Consider the following 214-nt stretch of genomic DNA (forward strand, 5'->3'; position numbering starts at 1 on the left):
CATATATATATAAGCCCATATTTTGCAGAAAGAGCAGAGAAGATGGCAGGGTATTTCTTGCTGGGTGACACTGCATACATTGCAAATGATTTTGCCATTTCATCCTCACACCAGAAAGGGATACTGGAGTTCTACCTCAAGAGAATTTACATAATAATACACAGATGGAGGCCGAGTCATTATTGAAAATGCCTTTGGAAGAATGAAGTGTAGA

Source organism: Penaeus monodon, chromosome 22 (assembly GCF_015228065.2).
Source record: "Penaeus monodon isolate SGIC_2016 chromosome 22, NSTDA_Pmon_1, whole genome shotgun sequence".
Classification (NCBI taxonomy): Eukaryota; Metazoa; Arthropoda; class Malacostraca; order Decapoda; family Penaeidae; genus Penaeus; species Penaeus monodon.